We start from the raw sequence: 27,585 nt of genomic DNA on the forward strand, positions 1-27,585 counted from the left end.
AGTCTCTACGGCGAGCGGCGATGAGTTCTTTTCTATCCTCAATATGCTGCTTGAGAGCATCCATGGATTCCACCACCAGCCTTTTGTGCTTCATGCGTAGCACAAAATTCTTGTCCATAAGTTTCTCGATGATGACGCTGGTTCTCTTCAACAAGGCAGTGGTCTCCTCCTGCTGCTCCGAAATTCCAATGATCTTCGCCCTCAGCAGGTCTCGCTCGGCCTGGAGCTTCTCATTGCTCTCCCTTAATTGCCGAATGACGCCGGCAGCCTATTCAAATGAGGCTTTCATGTCGTCCTGCAACCTCGCCTAGCCAGAGATCTGATCCATCTGGCTATGGACGATCACATGCATGAGCCTGTAAGAGTCCTCGCCTGCCCATGAGACATTTTCCCAGGCCGCTGCGGCGTGGGAGGACATCTCTGCTGCTTCCGTGGCATGACCGCACAAGTCTGATGCATCGACGGCGTGGCGGGACCTCTGTGTTGCTTCGGCGGTGTGGCGGGACCTTTGTGCTGCTAGGGTCACGCGGCGGGACATGTCGGCTGCTTTCGCGGCGAGGCGAGACATCTCGCGTGCTTCCGCTTCCATGCTCGCCTCTCCCTGGTGGCAATCTCTCGACCTAGAACTCATGCCGGCCATGGCAGACGCAAGGGAACGATGATGAATGACTTATTTGGTTTTTGTGGATGAGGAGTTGAGGAAGAATGTGCAGTCATCTTGGAGTAGTATTATTTATAAGCAAGTGAAGGAAAAATGCCCTAGAGGCAATAATAAAGTTATTATTTATTTCCTTAAATTCATGATAAATGTTTATTATTCATGCTAGAATTGTATTAATGTAGCGACCAGACCTCAAACAGTCATATCTCTGTGCATCAGTGTCATCCTTGGATCAGTAATGCTGACACGCACAGTACTTGAGGATTTATAACAGAGTAGCAATCACACACTTATTACATTGAATGTCTCAAAAGAGAACTTATTACAATAATATGGCTTAAGGCCATCTAAAAAAACGATAACAGCAGAAGGCTTGGAAGATAAAGTGAGTCCATCAACTCCAACGGCATCACTGAGTGAAAGACAACAACCTATGGCACCTTACTCGTCATCTAAAAAGTCTGCAACATGAACGTTGCAGCCCGAAACGGACAGCACATGGAATATGCTGGCAATGTAACACATAGAGAGTAATGAACAGAATAAATGTTATCACCACATGCATATATGGCTGGTGGAAAGCTCTATGGTTACAGTTTTGCATAAAGCCAATTTTTTCCTACAACAAAGGAATAAATTTTATTTAACTATCATGGTGGTTGTTAAATATTGAGAAGGTTCCTCCAACTCAATCCCAATTAAGCATCATCATTAAACCCAATCAAATTATATTAAGAGTGATGAGATCAACATGATAATCCAAGAACTAGATACTCAAGACGTCCATAATCGGGGACATGGCTAACCATGATTAGTTTGTACACTCTGCGGAGGTTTGCGCACTTTTCCCCATAGGGCTCGAATACATCCATGGTCGAAGATTCAAGACACAGTCTTTCTGAAACAATAACTCTTTACTCTGGGTGGATAGTTACACCTACTTTCCCCTACATTTGGTAGCCCACCACTAAAAGAGGTCTTGCAACATAGTTAACTATGCTAGAGCCCATAATAGCTTATGGCTGCACACAGAAGTTTGTAGCATGAATAATCTTATGATCCCTTTGAGCCTGGGTGGCGGACCGTAGGCTGATCACACGGGTACTCCGGGATATCCTAGGACAACACTGGATTCTCCAGGTGCCCCGACAACCACTGGGTACTCCGGGGTGCTTCAAGCAATCCACCCAGATGTGTATTAAAGTAGCCACCTTAAGTTAACCATTAAAAATAACTCTCACATCTGTCATGAATCACTCGATCCAAACCACATCTACGAGCATAGCATAGCAATATAAGCAACATAGAAGTAACTCCCAAAGGTTTGATAATAAACAGGGCAATAGGTTCTACCTCATCATCTACTTCCCAAAACCCACATGTTAATCAGATCCTAACCATGCAATTGTTTGAGGGTTGATCTAATGCAACAAAACTGGCTAGTAAAGAGGTATGATCAAAGTGTTACTTGCCTTGCTGATGATCCATGAAACCTAGAGACTCGTAGTAGCACGCTTCGCACTCCGGGTACTCTATCGCAAACAAACAAGCATACAACAAGCACTCAACTAGAATCAAGGGTAAAACTCAAACAAGAGATCTAACTAGAAAGTTCAACTTAAGAACTCCGGTTTGCAAAAAGAATCAAATCAAACGAAGCAACGAAACTCAAACTGCAAAACAAACAAGATCCGTTTACTAATCTGGACTAAAGTCAAATTTTTGAGTACCAAAATCTTTTTCAAGTTGGTTAAACAGAAAGAGGGCTTCGAGACGAAGAACTAGGCGCTTGAATCGCCTGATTCTGATAAACGAGCGAAAAGATAAACTAAAACGAAAATCAGGGCAGAAATGACGATCGAAAATAATCGCAGAAAACCCCTGGAAAAAGAAAAACTGATGAACAGGCTAATGAACGCACGTTCGCCGTCTGCGGCTAACGGGTGAACACCGTTCGTTAAAACGAACGTACGGACGAACGTCCGATATTTAGGTAAACCGAGAAAACCGAACCGATCTAATCTAATAAAAATCTAGGTTTCTAAAAAAACCGAGCGGTTTTAAAAAAACTGAATCGGCGGCGTTAGCGGTGCTCACGAGGCCGGCCCGGCTTGGCTGGGCCGCTGGCCAAGTCGGGCACGCGAACACTTTTTTTTGTAAAATAAATTCCGTCGAAAAAAACAAATCCTAGAAAATAAAATAAAAATCTAAAAAAAGCCAAAACATATTTTCACCGTCTAAGTAAAATATTTAGAACAAGATGAACATTTTCTTCGCCTAAAAATGTAATTTTGAAAACATGCAATTTTTCTAATTCAAATAAAATTGCAATAAAATCCAAATAAAATATTTATTTGATTTTAATATTTTTCCTCTAATATTTCATTTATTTTGGAGAAGTCATATTATCTCCTCACATATATTTTTATTTTAGAAATATTAGGAAGAAAAATAATTAGAACCAAATGATCCCCTTTCCAAAATTTGAGAAAACTCAAATATGAAAATAACAAAATCCCCAACTCTCTCCGTGGGTCCTTGAGTTGCATAGAATTTCTAGGATCAACCTAAAATGCGATAAAATATGATATGCAATGATGATCTAATGTATAACATTCCAAATTGAAAATTTGGGATGTTATAATTAACCGAAAACTTAGAACATGTGTGAATACATAGACGAAACTTATAGTCCCTACTATGCCTCTACTTGACTAGCTCGTTAATCAAAGATGGTCATGTTTCCTAACCATAGACATGTGTTTTCATTTGATGAACAGGATCACATCATTAGGAGAATGATGTGATGGACATGACCCGTCCATTAGCTTAGCATAATGATCATGTCAGTTTCATTGCTACTGCTTTCTTCATGGCTTATACAAGTTCCTCAGACTATGACATTATGCAACTCCCGGATACCGGAGGAATACTTTGTGTGCTACCAAAAATCACAACATAAAAGGGTGATTATAAAGGTGCTCTACAGGTGTCTTCAAAGGTGTTTGTCGGGTTGGCATATATCGAGATTAGGATTTGTCACTCCGTATTTCGGAGAGGTATCTCTGGGCCCTCTCGATAATACTCATCACTATAAGCATTGCAAGCATTGTAACTAATGAGTTAGTTGCGGGATGAAATATTACGGAATGAGTAAAGAGACTTGCCGGTAACGAGATTGAACTAGGTATTGACATACCGACGATCGAATCTCGGGCAAGTAACATACCGATGATAAAGGGAACAATGTACGTTGTTGTGCGGTTTGACCGATAATCTTCATAGAATATGTAGGAACCAATATGAGCATCCAGGTTCCGCTATTGGTTATTGACCGGAGATGTGTCTCGATCATGTCTACATAGTTCTCAAACCCGTAGGGTCCACACGCTTAACGTTCGATGACGATTGGTATTATGAGTTTATGTGATATGATGTACCGAAGATTGTTCAGAGTCCCGGATGTGATCACGAACATGATGATGAGTCTCAAAATGGTCGAGACATAAAGATTGATATATTGGACGACTAAGTTCGGACACCGGAAGTGTTCCGGGTTTCGGATAAAACCAAAGTACCAAAGGGTTACCAGACCCCCCCCCCAGGGGGTCAATGGGCCTTCATGGACCTTAGTGGAAATAGAGGGCAGTAAGGGAGTTGTGGGGCGCGCCCCCCTAGGACCAAACCGAATTGGTTTAGGGCTTAGGGGGCCGGCCCCTCTTTCCTTCTCCCCTCCTCCTCTTTCCTTCCACTCCTAGTTGGACTAGGAAAGGGGGAACCTACTCCTAGTTGGAGTAGGATTCCCCCCTTGGGGCGCACCCCATGAGGCTCCTAGACCCCTCCCCTTTTCTCCTTTATATACGGGGCAGGGGGCACCCTAGAACACACAAGTTGACAATTGTTTTAGTCGTTTATGGTGCCCCCTGCATAGTTACACACCTCGATCATTTCGTCGTAGTGCTTAGGCGAAGCCCTGCGCCAGTAACTTCATCATCACTGTCACCACGCTGTCGTGCTGAAGAAACTCTCCCTCGGACTCAACTGGATCAAGAGTACGAGGGACGTCTCCAAGCAGAACGGGTGCTGAACGCGGAGGTGCCGTACGTTCGGTGCTTGGATTGGTTGGATCGCGAAGATGTTCGACTGCATCAACCGCGTTAACTAAACGCTTCCGCTCTCGGTCTACGGGGGTACATGGACACACTATCCCCTCTCGTTGCTATGCATCACATAGATAGATCTTGCGTGATTGTAGGAATTTTTTAGAAATTACCGCGTTCCCCAACAGTGGCATCCGAGCCAGGTCTATGCGTAGATGTTATATGCATGAGTAGAACACAAAGAGTTGTTGGCGATAATAGTCATACTGCTTACCAGCATGTCATACTTTGATTCGGCGGTATTGTTCGATGAAGCGGCTTAGACCGACATTACACATACGCTTACGCGAGACTGGTTCTACCGATGTGCTTTGCACATAGGTGGCTGGTGAGTGTCTGTTTCTCCAAATTTAGTCGAATCGAGTGTGGCTACGCCCGGTCCTTGTTGAAGGTTAAAATACCACACTTGACAAAAAATCGTTGTGGTTTTAATGCGTAGGTAAGAGCGGTTCTTGCTAGAAGCCCGTAGCAGCCACGTAAAACTTGCAACAACAAAGTAGAGGACGTCTAACTTGTTTTTGTAGGGCTTGCTGTGATGTGATATGGTCAAGCATGATGTGATATAAATTGTTGTATGAGATGATCATGTTTGTAACAAATTTATTGGCAACTGGCAGGAGCCATATGGTTGTCGCTTTATTGTATGCAATGGAATCGCCATGTAATTGTTTTACTTTATCACTAAGCGGTAGTGATAGTCGTAGTAACAATAGTTGGCGAGACGACAACGATGCTATAATGGAGATCAAGGTGTCGCACCGGTGACGTTGTAGATAATGACGATGTTTCGGTGATGGAGATCATGAGCACAAGATGATGATGGCCATATCATGTCACATATTTTGATTGCATGTGATGCTTATCCTTTATGCATGTTATTTTGCTTAGAACGTTGGTAGCACTATAAGATGATACCTTGCTAAATTTTAAGGTACAAGTGTTCTCCCTGAGTATGCACTGTTGCTACAGTTCATCGTGCCAAAACACCACGTGATGATCGGATGTGATAAGCTCTACGTTCACATACAACAGGTGCAAGCCAGTTTTGCCCACGCAGAATACTCAGGTTAAACTTGACGAGCCTAGCATATGCAGATATGGCCTCGGAACACGGAGACCGAAAGGTCGAGCATGAATCATATGGTAGATATGATCAACATAGTGATGTTCACCATTGAAAACTACTCCATCTCACGTGGTGATCGGACATGGTTTAGTTGATTTGGATCACGTGATCACTTAGATGATTAGAGGGATGTCTATCTAAGTGGGAGTTCTTAAGTAATATGATTAATTGAACTTTAATTTATCATGAACTTAGTCCTGATAGTATTTTGCAAATTATGTTGTAGATCAATAGCTCGTGTTGTTGCTTCCCTATGTTTTTATATGTGTTACTAGAGAAAACTAAGTTGAAAGATGATAGTAGCAATGATGTGGACTGGGTCCATGATATGAGGTTTATCCTCATTGCTGCATGGAACAATTATGTCCTTGATGCACTGCTAGGTTACAGACCCATTGCAGGAGCAGATGCAGACGTTATGAATGTTTGGCTAGGTCAATATGATGACTACTTGATAGTTTAGTGCACCATGCTTTATGGCATAGAATCGGGGTTTCAAAGACGTTTTGAACGTCATGGAATATATGAGATGTTCCAGGAGTTGAAGTTAATATTTCAAGAAAATACCCGAGTTGAGAGATATTAAGTCTCCAACAAGTTCTATAGCTAAAAGATGGAGGAGAATAGCTCAAGCAGTGAGCATATGCTCAGATTGTCTAGGTACTACAATCGCTTGAATCAAGTGGGAGTTAATCTTCCAGATAAGATAGTGATTGACAAAGTTCTCTAGTCACCATCACCAAGTTACTAGAACTTCGTGATGAACTATAGTATGCAAGGGATAACGAAAATGATTCCCGAGCTCTTCGTCATGCTGAAATCGACGAAGGTAGAAATCAAGAAAGAACATCAAGTGTTGATGATTGTCAAGACCACTAGTTTCAAGAAAAGGGCAAAGGGAAGGAAATGGAACTTCAAGTAGAATGGAAGCAAGTTTTCACTCCCGTGAAGAAGCCCAAAGCTGGACCAATGCCTGAAACTGAGTGATTCTGCTGCAAAGGAAATGGTCATTGGAAGCGGAAATGCCCTGAATATTTGGAGGATAAGAAGGATGGCAAAAGTGAACAAGGGTATATTTGATATACAGGTTATTGATGTGTACCTTACTAGTGTTTATACTAGCCCCTGGGTATTTGATACTTGTTCGATTGCTAAGATTAGTAACTCGAAACAGGAGTTACAGAATAAACAGAGACTAGTTGATGGTGAAGTGACGATGTGTGTTGGAAGTGGTTCCAAGATTGATATGATCATCATCGCACACTCCCTATACTTTCGAGATTAGTGTTGAACCTAAATAAATGTTATTTGGTGTTTGCGTTGAGCATAAATATGATTAGATCATGTTTATTACGATACGATTATTCATCTAAGACAGAGAATAAATTCTTATTCTGTTTACATGAATAAAACCTTCTATGGTCATACACCCAATGTTGGTGGTTTATTGAATCTTGATCGTAGTGATACACCTATTCAAAATATTGATGCTAAAAGATGCAAAGTTTATAATGATAGTGCAACATATTTGTGGCACTGCCGTTTAGGTCATATTGGTGTAAAGCGCATGAAGAAACTCCATGATGATGGGCTTTTGGAATCACATGATTATGAATCATTTGATGCTTGCGAACCGTGCCTTATGGGCAAGATGACTAAAACTCTATTCTCTGGAACAATGGAACGAACTAGTGACTTATTGGAAATAATACATACTGATGTATGTGGTCCAATGATTATTCATGCTCATGGCGGGTATCGTTATTTTCTGATCTTCACAGATGATTTGAGCAGATATGGGTACATCTACTTAATGAAACACAAGTCTAAAACTAGGGATGAAAATGGAGTGGAAACTTTCTGTTTTTTTGGAGGAAAAATGGAAATGGAGAGGAAATAAGAAAACGGAAATGGAAATTTGCAAAACAGAAGTGGAAATGGATTTTTTTATGCGGAAAGGGAAACAAAAACGGAACGGTGTTTTACGGTGGAACAGACATGGAAACGGAACTTTCCGTTTCCGTGAATATGGAATTCCTGTTTTACTATAGACCTATGTATCCTTTGTGGCCCAACCACCAAACAAAACACAATGACACAATTAGTAGAATGAATCTGAGGCGCAACTTCTACTACCACACATGTACTCAGCTTGACTCTATACATAATTGTTCAATGCTAGTACAATACTACACTAAGTTGCTAACATAATGATATTATTTTGTAGCCATGTTAACAACTCATTATAATTGTTTCTTTTTGTGTGTATTTCTCTATGATTAAAGGGGGTTTTTAAGTTCCGGTCAATGCCCACTTCTGTTTCCGTGTCCGCTTTGCATTCGCTCTGTGTCCGTCTCCGGTAGTATCTGCTTCCGTATTCATTTCCGGGGTTTCTATATTCGTTTCTAGTTCTGCAAAAAAAATATGATAACAAATGTGGTAGCAATCAGTTCCGTCCGTTTCCGCTCCGTTTTCATCCGTATCTGAAACATTTGAAAAGTTTAGAGTGAAATGGAGAATGATCGTAACAAGAAAATAAAGTTTCTATGATCTGATTGTAGAGGAGAATATTTGAGTTGCGAGTTTGGCCTTCATTTAAAACAATGTGGAATAGTTTCACAGCTCACGCCACATGGAACACCATAGCGTAATGGTGTGTCCGAACATCGTAAGCGCACTTTATTGGATATGGTGCAATCTATGGTGTCTCTTACTGGGTTACCACTATCATTTTGGAGTTATGCATTAGAGACAGCTGCATTCACTTTAAATAGGGCACCATCGAAATCCATTGAGACGACGCCTTATGAACTGTAGTTTGGCAAGAAACCAAAGTTGTCATTTCTGAAAGTTTGGGGCTGCGATGCTTATGTGAAAAAACTTCAAGCTGATAAGCTCGAACCCAAATTGGAGAACTGCGTCTTCATAGGATACCCAAAGGAAACTATTGGGTACACCTTCTGTCACAGATCTGAAGGCAAGATATTCATTGCTAAGAATGGATCCTTTCTAGAGAAGGAGTTTCTCTTGAAAGAAGTGAGTGGGAGGAAAGTAGAGCTTGATGAGGTAATTGTACCTTCTCCTAAATTGGAAAGTAGTTCATCACAGAAATCAGTTCTAGTGATTCCTACACCAATTTGTGAGAAAGCTAATGATGATGATCATGAAACTTCAGATCAAGTACTACAGAACCTCGTAGGTTTTCCAGAGTACGGTCTGCACCAGAGTGGTACGGTAATCCTATTCTGAAAATCATGACCATGATGAACCTACAAACTATGAGGAAGCGATGATGAGCCTAGATTCCGCGAAATGGCTTGAGGCCATGAAATCTGAGATGGGATCCATGTATGAGAACAAAGTGTGGACTTTGGTGGACTTGCCCGATGGGCGGCAAGCCATATTAAATAAATGGATCTTCAAGAGGAAGACATACAATGATAGTAGTGTTACTATCTACAAAGCTCGACTTGTCACAAAAGATTTTCAACAAGTTCAAGGTTTTGACTACAATGAGATTTTCTCAACTGTAGCGATGCTTAAATCCGTCCAAATCATGTTAGCAGTTGCCATATTTTATAAAATCTGGCAAATGGATGTCAAAACTACATTCCTTAAATGGATATTTCTTGAAGAAGAGTTGTATATTTATTTTGCGGGGTAAAGAAGAGTTGGATATGATGCAACCAGAAGGTTTTGTCAATCCTAAAGATACTAACAAGGTGTTCAAGCTCCAGCGATCCATCTATGGACTAGTGCAAGCATCTCGGAGTTGGAATATACGCCTTGATGAGTTAATCAAAGCATATAGTTTTATACAGACTTGTAGTGAAGCCTGTATTTACAAGAAAGTGAGTGGGAGCTCTGTAGCATTTCTAATATTATATGTGGATGACATATTGTTGATTGGAAATAATATAGAATTTCTGGATAGCATAAAGGGATACTTGAATAAGAGTTTTTCAATGAAAGACCTTGGTGAAGCTGCTCACATATTGGGCATCAAGATCTATAGAGATAGATCAAGACGCTTAAGTGGACTTTCACAAAGCACATACCTTGGTAAAGTTTTGAAGAAGTTCAAAATGGATCAGTTAAAGAAAGGGTTCTTACCTGTATTACAAGGTGTAAAGTTGAGCAAGACTCAAAGCCCGACCACGATAGAAAATAGAAACAGAATGAAAGTCATTCCCTATGCCATAGTCATAGGTTCTATAAAGTATGCTATGTTGTGTACCACACCTATTGTGTACCCTGCCCTGAGTTTGGCAAGGGAGTACAATTTTGATCTAGGAGTAGAGCACTGGACAGCGGTCAAAATTATCCTTAGTGAGGACTAACAAAATATTTCTCGATTATGGAGATGATAAAAGAGCTCGTCGTAAAGAGTTACATCGATGCAAGCTTTTACACCGATCCAGATCACTCTAAGTCTCAATCTGGATACATATTGAAAGTGGGAGCAATTAGCTAGAGTAGCTCCATGTAGAGCATTGTAGATATAGAATATTTGCAAAATACATACGGCTCTGAATGTGATAGACCCGTTGACTAAACTTCTGTCACGAGCAAAACATGATCACACCTTAGTACTCTTTGGGTGTTAATCACAGAGAGATGTGAACTAGATTATTGACTCTAGTAAACCCTTTGGGTGCTGGTCACGTGACGATGTGAACTATGGGTGTTAATCACATACATATGTGAATATTGGTGATAAATACATGGTGATGTGAACTAGATTATTGATTCTAGTGCAAGTGGGAGACTGAAGGAAATATGCCCTAGAGGCAATAATAAATTTATTATTTATTTCCTTAAATGCATGATAAATGTTTATTATTCATGCTAGAATTGTATTAACCGGAAACTTAGTACATGTGTTAACACATAGACAAAACTTATAGTCCCTAGCATGCCTCTACTTGACTAGATCGTTAATCAAAGATGGTTATGTTTCCTAACCATAGACATGTGTTGTCATTTGATGAACGGGATCACATCATTATGAGAATGATGTGATGGACATGACCCATCCATTAGCTTAGCATTATGATCGTGTCAGTTTCATTGCTACTGCTTTCTTCATGACTTATACAAGTTCCTCAGACTATGAGATTATGCAAGTCCCGAATACCAGAGGAACACTCTGTGTGCTACCAAACATCACAACGTAAAAGGGTGATTATAAAGGTTCTCTACAGGTGTCTCCGAAGGTGTTTGTTGGGTTGGCATATATTCAGATTAGGATTTGTCACTCCGTGTTTTGGAGAGGTATCTCTGGGCCCTCTCGGTAATACTAATCACTATAAGCCTTGCAAGCATTGTAACTAATGAGTTAGTTGCGGGATGAAATATTATGGAACGAGTAAAGAGACTTTCCAGTAACGAGATTGAACTAGGTACTGAGATACCGACGATCGAATCTCGGGCAAGTAACATGCCGATGACAAAGGGAACACCGTATGTTGTTATGTGGTTTGACCGATAAAGATCTTTGTAGAATATGTAGGAACCAATATGAGCATCCAGGTTCCGCTATTGGTTATTGACCGGAGACGTGTCTTCGTCATGTCTACATAGTTCTCGAACCCGTAGGGTCTGCACGCTTAACGTTCGATGACGATTGGTATTATGAGTTAATGTGATATGATGTACCGAAGATTGTTCGGAGTCCCGAATGGGATCACGGACATGACGAGGAGTCTCGAAATGGTCGAGACATAAAGATTGATATATTAGGCGGCTATATTCGGACACCGGAAGTGTTCCGACGAAAGGATAAAACCGGAGTACCATAGTATGTTACTTTTGTCATGGGCCTTCATGGGCCTTAGTGGAAATAGAGGGCAGCAAGGGAGCTGTGGGGCGCGCCCCCCTAGGCCCAAACCTAATTGGTTTAGGGCTTGGGGGGCCGGCCCCCTCTTTCCTTCTCCCCTCCTCCTCTTTCCTTCCCCTCCTAGTTGTACTAGGAAAGGGGAACCTACTCCTAGTTGGAGTAGGATTCCCCCCTTGGGGCGCACCCTATGAGGCCGCCGGCCCCCTCCCCTTGCTCCTTTATATACGTGGGCAGGGGGGCACCCTAGAACATAGAAGTTGACAATTGTTTTAGCCGTGTGCGGTGCCCCCCTCCATAGTTACACACCTCGGTCATATCATCATAGTGCTTAGGCGAAGCCCTGCACCGATAACTTCATCATCACTGTCACCATGTCGCCGTGCTGACAAAACTGTCCCTTGGCCTCAACAGGATCAAGAGTACAAGTGACGTCTCCGAGCAGAATGTGTGCTGAACGCGGAGGTGTCATACGTTCAGTGCTTGGATCAATTGGATCGCGAAGATGTTCGACTACATAAACCGCGTTAACTAAACATTTCCGCTTTCGGTCTATGAGGGTACGTGGACACACTCTCCCTCTCGTTGCTATGCATGACATAGATAGATCTTGCGTGATCGTAGGAAAGTTTTTGAAATTACCGCATTCCCCAACACCAAGTACTAATACGCTCCTAAGTGGGAAACCGTTTAGGTTTTGATCGTGTGAACAGGTTTGCAATTTGGAATGTGACAGGACGCATGCTCAAAATTAATTGACGGTTCTATAATTTCTAAGTGCGGCACTATTCCCAGACGGCATAACGTGGGCACGCTTTCTCGGTGATGTACGTGGCATTTGGTGCACCGCAATAGGCAATGTCAGCACACGTCTTGTTCCAAGAACCGTGCGCGCTCCTTATTACCATCGCGCATGCTTCTTTTAATTAGAATGTGTGCCCGTCTAGCGCACACACATTGATCTGCGTAACTATTTCTGTTTGTTGTGGCTAATCGCAAACAGTTCATTCATGTAAAGTGTATGCCATCAATCACACACACTTTTGATCTGGATGACCGTTTCTATTTTGTTGCCTAATCACAAACAGTTAATCCTTCTGAAGAATATGCCCTCAATCGCACACGCCTTTATCTAGCTGTCCATTTCTGTTGTTCCGCCTCATCACAAATAGTTAATCCAATTGAACTGTATGTCGTATATTGCACACGCCTTCATCTGGCTACCCGTTTCCATTCTTCTTCCTCATCGCAAATAGTTCATTGAACTGAACTGTATGTCGTGCATCGCACACGCAACTAAAATCTGAACCGTGTTTGATGCATCCCTCATCGCAAACGTTTTGCACCTTTTTTGACGGTTTTTTACACCACCGTTTGCGATTATTGCATCACACACAGTTTCGTCGAAGGGTCACTAATCGTAGTGTCGCGTTAGCAGCATCCTACAGTAGTGATACTGTGAACATTTTTGTTTGGGACATTTACATCTGTGCCCCTAACTCGAACCCACTACTCATATTTGCCCGTAATTTTGAACCATGCTCAAATTTGCCCCTCCGCCGTTAAGTCACTACTCAGAAATGTCCTTCCATACAGTACTGTAGCACTTTCCTTCCAATACTGTAGCACTTTTCATCTGCTATAGTACACATGGACCTCTCACGGTCAACGCCTTTGATTGGACGGAAGGGCATTTCTGAGTAGTGACTTAACGGCAGAGGGGCAAATTTGAGCATGCTTTGAAATTAGTGGCAAATCTGAGTAGGTGGTTCGAGTTAGGGTCAGAAATGCAAATGGCCCTTTTTGTTTTTCTTTTGAAGAAATAAATATTTGACTTGCATTTCATATTTGAATTTAGGTCTGAATTTGGACAAGGTGCAGATTGACAGACTGATCATGATAACATGGCCATTATTAGAGAGAGATCACTGTAGTGTGATACTAGGGATGTTACAAATCTCCTCGACTACAAAAAATATCGTCCCGAGATTTAAGTGGGGAAGAAAAGGGTAACTTTGGAGGAACTGATCTTTGCAAGGTCAAACATCTGGTGATTAACTCAGGGGATGTGGTAGAAAACATCTCTCGAATTGAAATTTAAGAAAATCATTGAGAACAAACTAAGAAGTTACAATAAGAAGTTCCATGCGAGCATGCAATCGTTCGATGACTGAAACTGAGTGTGAAGGGGGTTCAGAGCTACAGAAATAATATTGCATCTTGTACCAGAATAGATCTCTATGAGGGTGGCTCGTGAAATATATACGAAGACAAGTGTGAGGAATACCTTCCAAAATAGGGGTGTACAGGAGAGTCAGGTTTTGATCCTGTGGAACTATGGGTTATGGGCCCACCATGTGGGTTAAAGGTAGGAAGGGTGCTGACATCTTGCACGGATGATAGCAAGTCATGTCAGAGGAGAACATGTCCGTTATGTTGGCAACGACGTCAGTACCAAGGGTGGGGAACGAAGAGAACCACTTTCTTCTCGTTGAAACGAGGCGGACCAATAGGCAAAGTTCTCATCCACCAGCGGTTATCAGAATGTTAACAACAACAATAACAGGGTCTTACTGACAGAGTTGTACACCGAGGTGTTTACCTAAGCAGGGAATTACCTCTGCTCAGATAAGTTACATTATGAGAAAGGTTAAACAAACCAATGGAAAGGAAAATGTGATTATTAATTTAATCAGAACAATGGAAAGGAAAATGTGTTTAAACACAAATATCAGGAGTATATCCTTTCAAGGACAAGTAGATGATGATATCCATGACAGGATAGTAAGTAGATTAACATTTAGGTAACGGGGAGAGGAAATTCATGACGTTAACCATACAACAATGTTTGGATAATTGGACCAGAAACATTTAGCATTGTGCCTCCAATGATCTTAGTGATATTCGGAGTACCATAGTCATGCTTCAGGATAGCATTGACATGGTCATCAGGTAAAGGTCGGACCTCGGGGACACAAAGGATCCATCGGGATTTTTTAGAACATCTCATGCAATTTCATCAGGGAAAAGATGAGGAGGTGGCCGATCGGTTCAGCAGCAATCCATCGACATGTCAAAAATATGTATTTCCAAAATTTATATGAACGAGTTTGTGTTGGCGAGAAGACAAGAATGGTGTTGATGATAACACAAATCATCGAGGGGTAAGGATGGTATTTCTCATCATGAATTCGATTGAAATCCTGGAAGATCTCATAATGTTGATGATGATCACAACATATTTTTCGAGAGGTTCCATGAAGATGTAATCGATCGGCGATGACATGAAGTCAAAGGAATTTTGAAGCGAAAGGTTATCGGAACCACGGATATGACACAAACTCGAAATCAAGCTTGCTGTTCAAGGCAAAAAATGATATGACATGGAAGGTCGACGTAAGCTTAGCTCATCATCGAAAATTGTGCTCCGGGAAGAAGGACCAGGTAGCATAGTTAAAATTTAGTATGATAACGATATACCCAATCAGGCTAGGAATGACATGAAGGACTGTTAACTCACAATCAATGAAAATTACTTAGAGTTATTGAATCGGGGTGTGGAATCGATTCACTTATCGGTGTTCTCCAGTGACTAATAACTCAGAACCCGGGGAAATCTGAAATCCATGAGAAGCAATACTAGATGAAGACTCATAGGAAGCAACACAATTCTTTGTTCTTCTCTAGATACCCGAGGGTAATACTCGAAGGAAGATAAAAATAGAGGTTGCGGAGATGCATTGATCTGCAGAAGACAAGTGCATTTAACTTGTCCGAGAAATGGATTCAAAGGGGAACACTCATGGTCGGAACCACAATTGCAAAGGACCAAGCATAGATACAAGATGAACTTATAACAAGGGGACTATCTATCTATTATATTATTAAAACGATAGAAAACGAACGATGGAGATTTAATATATAGAGAGTTATGATAAACGAACAGCTGTGATTCGTTGACCCAAAAAAAAAACTTGACAAGGCAGTAGCGCACAGGCAAAAGGAGTCATAGCTAAAAAAAGTCCATCGTCCATGCGGCCTCCAATTAGATCCGCACTCAACCTGGCTAGGCAGCAGCGAACAGGAAAAAGGAGTCACATAGCCAGCTAAAAAAAAGCAAGAGTCCATAGTCCATACGGCCACTAAGTAGATCGGCAAGGCCAGTGTATAGGCAAAAGGAGTCCCAACGCACGCACCTATTCCATATAGAGACAAAACAGGCTACAGTTGAAATTCAATTAGTACTTTTTTTAGGAAAAATCCAATTAGTACTGAGGCGTGTGATTACATGGCACTACATAGGCAAGTAACGTTTTACTGCATTTCCAAATCTCCACTTTACCGAAAATAAAAAACTTCGCTTTCACTCCTTTCATAAGTTCCTTTGCACGCAAAAGGCAAGGCATGATGTACTAGCTCATATGTGCGTGGTGTGAATTGTAACAAGAAACTCGGCAGGACTACATAATTAGTCAAAGAAAGCTAGAATATTGCTTACAAATATCATGGTTGACACATGTTAAAAAAATACTGTATCATGATTGATAGATCAAATGTGCTAATCAACAATTCAGAGTGTACACACGTGAAAATATGGTCTTTTTACTTGAGATTTTTTTTCTTTTTCTTTTTGCATGCCATGACGTTCTTCCAAAACACCAAACACAAACTTAAGCAGACATACACACTCACGCCACTATTCACAAACTCACAAAACGCCTGAAATGGAAACCAAAAAGAAGGGGGAAAGTAAATAATGTTTTGGGTTTCTCACAAGAAACCTTATAAATTTATAAAGAAGATAAAAACAGAAATAAATATAAATATATCCATGTAAATAAAGTTATAGAGCCTTGAACAGATTAAAATTTCCTATCTCTGTTTCCAAATTTTTAATGTTCGACATTTTTCCTCAAACAAACTTACTTAAGTTTGACCAAGTACGTAAAACAATATACCAACATATACAACACATTTTTCATTAGATTTATCATAAAATATTTTTCAAACTATATATATTGGATCTTTTATATATTAATAGTTTTCCTAATAAATTTGGTTAAACTTAAAAAAATCAAGTTACAAACAAAATCAAACTTCAAATATTTTGAAATGAAGGAGTAAGAGATATCATTACTTAAGGAGTGAAGGTTTTTCACATGCAACGGAGGGCATGCACAAGTGATGACGCCGCGACCATGGAAGCTAACAGCGGGCAACCTCCGCGCATGTGAATCCATCCAGTCAATATACATTTTCGCCCCATTTTATAAATAAGGCATAAACCAAAGTACACAGCCAAATGATACAAAGTGGTGATGAAATCTTACAAAGAAGATCCCAGTATAACCGGTCAACAACAACTCACACGACTGTGTTGCCAATAGATCACCAGGTAGTCATGTACACGCCGTACAACACCTAACCTCCACGACAATGCCCTCAGGAGTGGGGACGCCCCTAAGTGTCGTTGTTGCTGAGTCTGAGACGAACAATGCCTGCCACGTGCATCCTTTGACACAGAGATGTGCATCCATCCACGTCTCGCTAGCGGCCTAGCTAGAGCGCCCTTAGCACCCGTAAACCCAGCACAGAACAAGTGGGAGACTCAACACGACATGACAGCATGGCCAGCAGCCATAAGCCCACATAAAATTCATGAGCTACTGGCGCGCAAAAAAAGAAGAGAAAAACAAAAGGTGAAAAAGGAATGCTTCAATGGGTCGTGGCATGACTGAGCTAGCAATATGTTTAGCATGTGCTCTCTACTCCATGGAAGCAAATGCCAATTTCACACATCATAAATCAATTGGCTCTCAAAGCAAGAATATACAAGGATTGGCAAATTTGAGCATCCACTTCGGAATCTATCAAGATTGCCACATGCTGCTCTCTTTTTTTGTTCTCATATTGCAAATATTTTGCCAACAACTTAATATACACAATAAAACAAGAATGAACTATGTTTTCCAATAAATTTGTATAACCAGCTCAACATCTCATAGGTATGGAAAACACATAGGATATCTAGCCGCGTAAATGCGCGGGTCACCCTGCTAGTTATTACTACAAGAAGCTTCCATGATAAGTTCCAAATCGGGTCCATGGGCATGAACACAAAGTTAAAGGTCGAATCGCACTTCTTCAATGCAAATCATTTCATTTAGTTCTCGCTTTCAATTAAGTTGTAGTGTTGAAATGTTATCTGGCCACACATCAGAAGAGTAAGACTCGTTAAAACTCTCAAGTTCAAACGGATTAGGGAAGGCATAGGTTCAACCCATAGGGCATCTTAGGAACCTATTCCACAAACATCAGGAGTAAATTACTGAAGCTCGGAAGTAGAGCATGGCTAGCAAAAAGCAGGGGATACAATTTAGCAAAGGCATTATGTATCAGGGGGGAAAACTCAAGGATTTGAGAATAGGCAGGAACAGTCATATAATAATCCACCAAAGGATATGGCGGACCACAAAGAATCTGATGTGCGTATCGATGCTCAACCAGAAGAAGAAATAGTGCAAAGGCATCAGATTATAGAAATATCTGGATTATTTCAAAGCTTAAATGCAAAGGCATTACGATTTCAAAATCTAGGGGGGGATCGGAAGCAGAGGCTCTGATCGATGAAAAGATAAGTAAGTTGAATAGACATATATCAACAATCAATCAAGGTTTAATTTGCCAAGAACCAGCTCATGTCCGAAGTGCCGTCTGAGCCAAAAGGACGAATTCTAGTTTTGATTGAGGATTGCGAGCATTTGCAACATATTGAATCAACGGACTCAAAATGATAGTGACAAAGGATGGCAATAAGATTACTAGACTTATGGGATTAACCATAATGCAACCAAGCAAGAATTTCAACAACAATAGGCTACTGAGGATTTTTTGGAAGATCGGATGGTATTTCAAAGAATTTTGTGAAACACATGAACAACTGGGGATGAACGAATCCCCAGTAATTGGGAGGAATTATCCGTACATGTATTCATGCGGAAAAGGAGCTGCAATGCAGCAGGAACAATGGATTCTCGAAATATCTGAAAGTATTACAAGGTATCTTGTAATAACAAGATCAACGAGGAATGATTGTATGAATGGCAAGTGTATGTGGTTATAAATAGGGGGTTTATCGGTGATATGGAATTGCAATGGCGAAGGGCACAAGGGTTTCGGGGAAACATCAGAGAGTATCTCTGAAATCTTCTGATGCAGCAAGCGATCATCTGGACTAAAGGGGCTCTCCGGGAGAAAGTATTTTCGAGAACCTAAAGTTAGATTTTAGCAAAATCATTTAACCCGAATAGAAGAGAGATCAAAATCCCAAAGTATAGACGAGGAATAAAAGATCCTAATACCACCCAATGGCAACGTGGGCCCGTAAGACACACAGCCATGTTAGTAAAAGTTTTTCAATGACTAGACTCAACTTTGGCCAAGGAGTTGGAAAGTGGGCTACCTACAGGCAGTCGGCTCTGATACCAACTTGTGACGCCCTCGATTCAATCGTACACTAATCATACACGTAAATGTGTATGATCAAGATCAAGGACTCACGGGAATATATCACAACACAACTCTAGACACAAATTAAAATAATACAAGCTTTATACTGCAAGACAGGGGCCTCGAGGGCTCGAATACATCAGCTCAAATACAAACGAGTCAGTGGAAGCAACAATATCTGAGTACAGACATAAGTTAAACAAGTTTTCCTTAACAAGGCTAGCACAAAAGCAACAACGATCAAAAAGGCAAGGCCTCCTGCCTGGGAGCCTCCTGACTACTCCTGGTCGGCGGCGGCCTCTGCGTAGTAGTGGGCACCCTCAGTGTAGAAACAGTCGTCGTCGAAGGTGGCGTCTGGATCCTGGGCTTGATACGTCTCCAACGTATCTATAATTTTGGTTGTTTCATGCTATTATATTATCTGTTTTGGATGTTTAATGGGCTTTACTATGCACTTTTATATTATTTTTGGGACTAACCTATTAACGGGAGGCCCAGTGCAAATTGTTGTTTTTTGCCTATTTCAGTGTTTCGTAGAAAAGGAATATCAAACAGAATCCAAACGGAATGAAACCTTCGGGAGAGTGATTTTTGGAACAAACATAATCCAGAGGACTTGGAGTGGACGTCAACAAAGAAGCAAGGAGGCCATGAGGCAGGGAGGCGCGCCTGCCCCCTGGGCGCCCCCCACCCTCGTGGGCCCCTCACAGCTCCACCGACCTACTTCTTCCTCCTATATATACCCATATACCCCGAAAACATCTAGGAGCACCATAGATCGGGAGTTCCGCCACCGCAAGCCTCTGTAGCCACCAAAAACCAATCGGGGCCCCGTTCCGGCACCCTGCCGGAGGAGGGATCCCTCACCGGTGGCCATCTTCATCATCACGGTGCTCTCCATGACGAGGAGGGAGTAGTTCACGCTCGGGGCTGAGGGTATGTACTAGTAGCTACGTGTTTGATCTCTCTCTCTCTCGTGTTCTTGATTTGGCACGATCTTTACGTATCGCGAGCTTTGCTATTATAGTTGGATCTTATGATGTTTCTCCCCCTCTACTCTCTTGTAATGGATTGAGTTTTCCCTTTGAATTTATCTTATCGGATTGAGTCTTTAAGGATTTGAGAACACTTGATGTATGTCTTGCATGTGCTTATCTACGGTGACAATGGGATATCACGTGATTCACTTGATGTATGTTTTGGTGATCAACTTGCGGGTTCTGTGACCTTGTGAACTTATGCATAGAGGTTGGCACACGTTTTCGTCTTGACTCTCCGATAGAAACTTTGGGGCACTCTTTGAAGTTCTTAGTGTTGGTTGAATAGATGAATCTGAGATTGTGTGGTGCATATTGTATAATCATACCCGCGGATACTTGAGGTGACATTGGAGTATCTAGGTGACATTAAGGTTTTGGTTGATTTGTGTCTTAAGGTTTCATTCTAGTATGAACTCTAGGATAGATCGAACAGAAATAATAGCTTCATGTTATTTTACTACGGACTCTTGAATAGATCGATCAGAAAGGATAACTTTGAGGTGGTTTCGTACCCTACAATAATATCTTCGTTTGTTCTCTGCTATTAGTGACTTTGGAGTGACTCTTTATTGCATGTTGAGGGATTGTTATATGATCTAATTATGTTATTATTGTTGAGAGAACTTGCACTAGTGAAAGTATGAACCTTAGGCCTTGTTTCCTGGCATTGCAATACCGGTTGTTCTCACTTTTATCATTAGTTACGTTGCTGTTTTTATAATTTCAGATTACAAAAACCTATATCTACCATCCATATTGCACTTGTATCACCATCTCTTCGCCGAACTAGTGCACCTATACAATTTACCATTGTATTGGGTGTGTTGGGGACACAAGAGACTCTTTGTTATTTGGTTGCAGGGTTGTTTGAGAGAGACCATCTTCATCCTACGCCTCCCACAGATTGATAAACCTTAGGTCATCCACTTGAGGGAAATTTTCTACTGTCCTACAAACATCTGCACTTGGAGGCCCAACAACGTCTACAAGAAGAAGGTTGTTTAGTAGACATCAAGCTCTTTTCTGGCGCCGTTGCCGGGGAGGTGAGTTCTTGAAGGTATATCTTTAGATCTTGCAATCGAATCTTTTAGTTTCTTGTTTTATCACTAGTTTAATCCATAAAAGAAGACTAAAAATGGAATTGAGGGTACCTCATATGCTTCATCTTTTTAATGTCTTTCGTGAAAATAAGGATTCCGATAATTGTGCTCAATTGCTAGAGGAAGAATGCATTAAAATGTTTGGCACCAAATACTTGAATGATGAGCATGATTGGAATGTTGTTAGTATGAATTCCTTGAATGCCCATGATGCTAATTATATGCAAAGCCACAAGCTTGGGGATGCTATGTTTGATGAAGATGATATGTATGTCCCCCAAGTGTTGATGAGAATATTTATTATGATGAAAGCATGCCTCCTATTTATGATGATTATATTGATGAAAGTGGGTTTGGAAGAGTGTCAACTTTAGGAAGTAATGATCCCACTATTTTCGAGGATGTTGAATATTATTGTGATAATTATGAAAGTGGATTTGGAGAGGTCATGACTTTATTTAGTGATGAATCCACTATTTCGAAAGAGGTTCCAATTGATTATGAGAACAAACTTGATATCTATGATGATTATTGTGATGACTTGTATGCTATTAAGAATAATGATAACCATGAAACTTGTCATAATGATTTTAGTTTTCAATTGGATTATGCCTCACATGATAATTATTTTGTTGAGTTTGGTCCCACTACTATTTATGAGAAGAAATTTGCTTATGTGGAGAGTAGTAAATTTTCTATGCTTGTAGATCATGAAAAGAATGCTTTATGTGATGGTTATATTGTTAAATTCATTCATGATTCTACTAAAAATTATTATGAGAGAGGAATATATGCTTGTAGGAACTGCAATAATATCAAGTTTCTTCTCTATGTGCTTAAAATCTTAAAGTTATGCTTGTTTTGCTTTCCTATGCTAGTTGATTCTTGTTCCCATAAATTGTTTGCTCACAAAATCCTTATGCATTGGAAGTGGGTTATACTTAAATGTGCTAGTCCTATTCTTCATGATGCTTTCTTTATGTTTCAATTCTTATCTTTTATGTGAGCATCATTGAAATCATCATGCCTAGCTAGGGGCGTTAAACTTTAGCGCTTGTTGGGAGGCAACCCAATTTTATTTTTGTTATTTGCTTTTTGCTCCTTTTTGGTAATAAATAATTCATCTAGCCTATGTTTAGATGTGGTTTTATGTTTTAATTAGTGTTCGTGCCAAGTAGAACCTTTGGGAAGACTTGGGTGAAGTCTTTGCGATCTTGCTGTAAAAAACGGAAACTTTTACACTCACGAGATTAGCTGCCATTTTTTACTGGAGAGTACTTTCAGGTTTATTATTACTGAAGATGATTAATGGACAAATTCCACACGTCCACCAATTTATTTCAGAATTTTTGGAGTTACATAAGTATTCGAATGATACAGATTACTACAGACTGTTCTGTTTTTGACAGATTCTGTTTTCTATGTGTTCTTTGCTTATTTTGATGAATCTATGAGTAGTATCGGAGGGTATGAACCATAGAGAAGTTGGAATATGGTAGATATTACACCAATATGAATTTATTATGAGTTCATAACAGTACCTAAGTGGTGATTTATTTTCTTATACTAATGGAGCTTACGAGTTTTCTATTAAGTTTTGTGTTGTGAAGTTTTCAAGTTTTGGGTAAAGACTCGATGGACTATGGAATAAGGAGTGGAAAGAGCCTAAGCTTGGGGATGCCCAAGGCACCCCAAGGTAATATTCAAGGACAACCAAGATCCTAAGCTTGGGGATGCCCCAGATGGCATCCCCTCTTTCGTCTTCGTTCATCGGTAACTTTACTTGGAGCTATATTTTTATTCACCACATGATATGTGTTTTGCTTGGAGGGTTATTTTGTTTTGCTTGCTGTTTGAATAAAATACCAAGATCGGAAATTCTTAAATTTTAGAGAGTCTTCACATAGTTACATAATTATTCAACTACTCATTGATCTTCACTTATATCTTTCAGAGTAGTTTGTCGTTTGCTCTAGTGCTTCACTTATATCTTTTTAGAGCACGGTGGTAGTTTTATTTTGTAGAAATTATTGATCTCTCATGATTCACTTATATTATTTTGAGAGTCCTTTAGAACAGCATGGTAATTTGCTTTGGTTAAAATTTTAGTCCTAATACGATGAGCATCCAAGATAGGTATAATAAAAACTATCATATAAAGTGCATTGAATACTATGAGAAGTTTGATACTTGATGATTGTTTTGACATATGAGGATGGTAATATTAGGGTCATGCTAGTTGAGTAGTTGTGAATTTTAGGAATACTTGTGTTAAAAGTTTTTGATTCCCGTAGCATGCACGTATGGTGAACCATTATGTGATGAAGTTGGAGCATGATTTATTTATTGATTGTCTTCCTTGTGTGTGGAGGCCGGGATCGCGCGATGGTTAACTCCTACCAACCCTTCCCCTAGGAGCATGCGTGTAGTACTTTGTTTTGATGACTTGTAAATTTTTGCAATAAGTATGTGAGTTCTTCATGACTAATGTTGAGTCCATGGATTATACACACTCTCACCCTTCCACCATTGCTACCCTCTCTTATGTCGCACAATTTTCGCGGTATCATACACCCACCATATACCTTCCTAAAAACAGCCACCATACCTAACTATTATGGCATTTCCATAGCCATTCCGAGATATATTGCCATGCAACTTTCCACTGTTCCGTTTATTATGACACGCTTCATCATTGTCATATTGCTTTGCATGATCATGTAGTTGACATCGTATTTGTGGCAAAGCCACTGTTCATAATTCTTTCATACATGTCACTCTTGATTCATTGCACATCCCGGTACACCGCCGGAGGCAGTCATATTTTGTTCTAAGTATCGAGTTGTAATTCTTGAGTTGTAAGTAAATAAAAGTGTGATGATCTTCATTATTAGGACATTGTCCCAGTGAGGAAAGGATGATGGAGACTATGATTCCCCCACAAGTCGGGATGAGACTCTGGACGAAGAAAAAAAGAGAAAAAAAGAGGCCATGAAAAAAGGGGAAAAGGCCCGAATAAAAAATAAATAAAAAACAAAAAAATGAGAGAAAAAAGAGAGAAGGGACAATGCTACTATCATTTTACCACACTTGTGCTTCAATGTAGCACCATGATCTTCATGATAGAGAGCCACCTATGTTGTCACTTTCATATACTAGTGGGAATTTTTTGTTATAGAACTTGGCTTGTATATTCCAATGATGGGCTTCCTCAAAATGCCCTAGGTATTCGTGAGCAAGCAAGTTGGATGCACACCCACTTAGTTTCTTTTGATGAGCTTTCATACACTTATAGCTCTAGTGCAACCGTTGCATGGCAATCCCTACTCACTCACATTGATATATATTAATGGGCATCTCCATAGCCCGTTGATACACCTAGTTGATGTGAGACTATCTTCTCCTTTTTTGTATTCTCCATAACCACCATCCTATTCCACCTATAGTGCTATGTCCATGGCTCACGCTCATGTATTGCGTGAAGATTGAAAAAATTTGAGAATACTAAAGTATGAAACAATTGCTTGGCTAAAACCGGGGTTGTGCATGATTTAAATATTTTGTGTCATAAAGATAGAGCATAGTTAAACTATATGATTTTGTAGGGATAACTTTCTTTGGCCATGTTATTTTGAAAAGACATGATTGCTTTATTAGTATGCTTGAAGTATTATTGTTTTTTGTCAATATTAAACTTTTGTTTTGAATCTTATGGATTTGAATATTCTTGCCAAAATAAAGAGAATTACATGGATAAATATGTTAGGTAGCATTCCACATCAAAAATTCTATTTTTATCATTTACCTATTCGAGGACGAGCAAGAATTGAGCTTGGGGATGCTTGATACATCTCCAACGTATCTATAATTTTTTATTGTTCCATGCTATTATATTATCTGTTTTGGATGTTTAATGGGATTTACTATGCACTTCTATATTATTTTTGGGACTAACCTATTAACCAGAGGCCCAGTGCAAATTGTTGTTTTTTTGCCTATTTCAGTGTTTCGTAGAAAAGGAATATCAAATGGAATCCAAACGGAATGAAACCTTCGGGAGAGTGATTTTTGGAACAAACGTGATCCAGAGGACTTGGAGTGTACGTCAAGAAAGAAGCAAGGAGGCCACAAGGCAGGGAGGCGTGCCTTCCCCCTGGGCGCGCCCCCCACCCTAGTGGGCCCCTCACAGCTCCACCGACCTACTTCTTCCTCCTATATATACCCATATACCCCGAAAACATCCATGAGCACCATATATTAGGAGTTCCTCCACTGCAAGCCTCTGTAGCCACCAAAAACGAATGGGGACCCTGTTCCGGCACCCTACCGGAGGGAGGATCCCTCACCGATGGCCATCTTCATCATCCCGGCGCTCTCCATGACAAGGAGGGAGTAGTTCACCCTCGGGGCTGAGGGTATGTACCAGTAGCTATGTGTTTGATCTCTCTCTCTCTCTCTCTCGTGTTCTTGATATGGCATGATCTTGATGTATCGCGAGCTTTGCTATTATAGTTGGATCTTATGATGTTTCTCCCCTCTACTCTCTTGTAATGGATCGAGTTTTCCCTTTGAAGTTATCTTATCAGTTTCAGTATTTAAGGATTTGAGAACACTTGACGTATGTCTTGCATGTGCTTATCTGTGGTGACAATGGGATATTCACGTGATCTACTTGATGTACGTTTTGGTGATCAACTTGCGGGTTCAGTGACCTTGTGAACTTATGCATAGGGGTTGGCACACGTTTTCGTCTTGACTCTTCGGTAGAAACTTTGGGACACTCTTTGAAGTTCTTAGTGTTGGTTAAATAGATGAATATGAGATTGTGTGATGCATATCGTATAATCATTCCCAACGGATACTTGAGGTGACATTGGAGTATCTAGGTGACATTAGGGTTTTGGGTTATTTCTATTTTAAGGTGTTATTCTAGTACGAACTCTATGGTAGATTGAACGGAAAGGATAGCTTCGTGTTATTTTACTACGGACTCTTGAATAGATCGATCAGAAAGGATACTTTGAGGTGGTTTCGTACCCTACAATAATCTCTTCGTTTGTTCTCCGCTATTAGTGACTTTGGAGTGACTCTTTATTGCATGTTGAGGGATTGTTATATGATCTAATTATGTTATTATTGTTGAGAGAACTTGCACTAGTGAAAGTATGAACCTTAGGCCTTGTTTCCTGGCATTGCAATACGGGTTGTGCTCACTTTTATCATTAGTTACCTTGCTGTTTTTATAATTTCGGATTACAAAAACCTATATCTACCATCCATATTGCACTTGTATCACCATCTCTTCACCGAACTAGTGCACCTATATAATTTACCATTGTATTGGTTGTGTTGGGGACACAAGAGACTCTTTGTTATTTGGTTGCAGGCTTGTTTGAGAGAGGCCATCTTCATCCTATGCCTCCGACGGATTGATAAACCTTAGGTCATCCACTTGAGGGAAATTTGCTACTGTCCTAGAAACCTCTGCACTTGGAGGCCCAACAACGTCTACAAGAAGAAGGTTGCATAGTAGACATCAGGGCTCTACCATCTCGTTGCAGCATCCGAGAAGAATGTAAAGAGGTGGAAAAAGGGGAGCAAAGCAACCATGAGTACTCATCCAAAATACTCGCAAGCAAGGATCTACACTACATATGCATCGGTATCAATGAGATGGGTAGTATCTGTGGAGTGAACTACAAAATGCCAGAAGAGAAGGGGAAATCCTAGCCTATTGAAGACTAACATCTTCAAGCAGCTCCAAGCATCTTGCAGCAATCAAAAGAGTATAGAATAGCAGTTTAACTCCAACAAACATGTTGTACAAATAACGCCCAGAGATCCTTCCCCGACTCCCTGTGAGAAAGCAATCTCGGAGCCACATATCCATTACATTCCTCAGCATTCAGTATCCAGTTCTAGTTGTATTGATCGGGATACAACTCTGACCGTCAGTTACCATGGACCCGGCTATTCGAATAGATAATACTTCCCTGCAGGGGTGCACCAAATTACCCAACACGCTCGATCAATTCCGGCCGGACACATGATACGTCTCCAACGTACCTATATTTTTTGATTGTTCCATGCTATTATGTTATCTGTTTTGGATGTTTAATGGGCTTTACTATGCACTTCTATATTATTTTTGGG

Source organism: Triticum aestivum, chromosome 7B, assembly GCF_018294505.1.
Source record: "Triticum aestivum cultivar Chinese Spring chromosome 7B, IWGSC CS RefSeq v2.1, whole genome shotgun sequence".
In the NCBI taxonomy this organism is placed as follows: domain Eukaryota; kingdom Viridiplantae; phylum Streptophyta; class Magnoliopsida; order Poales; family Poaceae; genus Triticum; species Triticum aestivum.